Source organism: Nannospalax galili, unplaced genomic scaffold (genome assembly GCF_000622305.1).
Source record: "Nannospalax galili isolate Female #2095 unplaced genomic scaffold, S.galili_v1.0 scaffold3524, whole genome shotgun sequence".
NCBI classification, from domain to species: Eukaryota; Metazoa; Chordata; class Mammalia; order Rodentia; family Spalacidae; genus Nannospalax; species Nannospalax galili.
Genome location: NW_008351183.1, coordinates 1,556 through 3,549, shown reverse-complemented (window position 1 = coordinate 3,549; position 1,994 = coordinate 1,556).

Sequence of the window (1,994 nt, the reverse complement as noted above, 5' to 3'; positions counted from 1 at the left end):
GCCCACTGGTCTATCTCAGTGGTGTTTCTTCTACTATAAAGACAAAGGGAAAGAATTAGACACATTTAAACCAACATGAATGTAAATACAAATGCCTAGAAGATATGCCAGTAGGCATACTATATTCATTAAACAGTACATTTGTGATGGCTTCTCCACTATGGCCTGTAGCCTTTCTTGACACAAGGCGTTGGCCTGGTCTGTAGCACCAGATGTGTGTTCCACCACTAGGAGTGGGCTTTATCCAATTAGAAATTTGTCAGTTATATGTATGTTGGTTGAGCCATTATTGCACTTGCAGGTATTGCTCTGCATGTCCACAGTGCAGCACACGGGGTCCATTGTTGAGTAGAATCATAGGGGATTCTTTCTTCCCCAACCATATGCATAGCACTTTCAGGCAATAAGAACGTCATCCACCCAGTGGCACGGAGTTTTTTGTCTTAGTCTCAGTTCCATCTCTCCTTCTCCCATGCTCACAACACTCAGTGTCTTTAGCAATATGGTCTTACAGACCATTCTAGTGTACAACCGACATTAATGGCAATAACCCTGGTGAATTGGAGGACCTTTAGGATCTCTCTCTGACCAACAGCTCATAGGAGGACATTCCATCCCTGGTACTGTAAATCTTAACGGTTGTAGAGTTTGGGAGTCTCTGTCTTAGTCTTACCCAAACATAAACCTCCCAAGAATCTTACAGCTATAGCTGGCCTTTGCTTCTCTGGGCATCTTTCAAATGGGTTTCACATCTGTAGAACACTCAAAGGAACGTTAACATATATTAAATCAATCATAGACAAGGTCTCACAAAGCATGGAAAGGTTTTGTCCATTCGTGTTAAGTGTTTTCTCCATAGATCCTTGTTAGGTGCCATAGCATAGGTATGAGGTATTAATTTGTTTAGCTCTTTACCACTTTTAGTTATCCCTTTGGAGTAATTTCACACTTGGGGATTTTACATGAAGACTGTTTGTACTCTTATTCTTGATAGACTTATAGGTGTTGGCTCCAATTGCCTGACCCTGCACTGGACAAAGGAGGCAGAGGCTTCTCCTGTCCCCGCTGCAGTTGTGGGTTCCCTGAGCCTTGTGGGCTCTGGGTCTGCCTCCTTACTGTAGCCATATCTATCATCTTCCCATTGACCACATCAGGTTTCTGAGGGAGAAGTTGGTGGGAAAACCTGCTTCCACCCCTAGTATAGCATTTATCAGAAGAGAAATGCATCTTATTTAATCCTTGGGGATTCTTAACCACCCTTTCTACAGTTGTTATCCTTTGAATGTCTTTGTAAACTGTTGTAAACTGTTCTGGTTTTAAATCCTTCCAGAAATGCCTTAGTACTGAATTTGATTTTCTATCAATTTTTCCTCTGGAGATTTGGACTTGACATAATTCTTGCCACATTTATCTTCAAGTAACCCAAGTGGACCATTTCTTCTGTCTGCTACTTTTTATCCTTTACAGGGTGTTCTGTTATTTTGCAGATACATTTTACATGCTGGTCAGAATCATTTGGATTTGCCGAAGCCTCATTCACTTTACATAGATTCTGTTCCATCAAAGGGCTTAGTAAAACCATTAAAGCCCCATACCATTCTCAAGGTCCCAGTTGAATTAAGCTCTCCTTTATATCTCTGGTGAACACAGTCTTATCTAGCCTAGTAAACTGGACATTTTATATTGCTTTTCTCAGACCTAGTTCTCTCAGTAATGCCTGCCCCTTCTTCATAGTCCTGCAGCCCCTGCTAATCATGTTAATGGCAGCCATGCATCTTTAATGCCTTCAACCCCATTAAGGACTGCTCCCCCCTTGCATTGGCCTAGGTCAAACAGCCTATATCACAAGGACGGATGGGTGGTTATATAACTCTGCTGTGAAGCTTATGAAGGAATGAGATGTCATTTTCTCCCATGTCCCACACTCTCACAAGCCATGTGGCTAGGGGGTCTCTGATTGCTTGCTTTTAAGTTTCCCTAGTTTTAACAGTTGC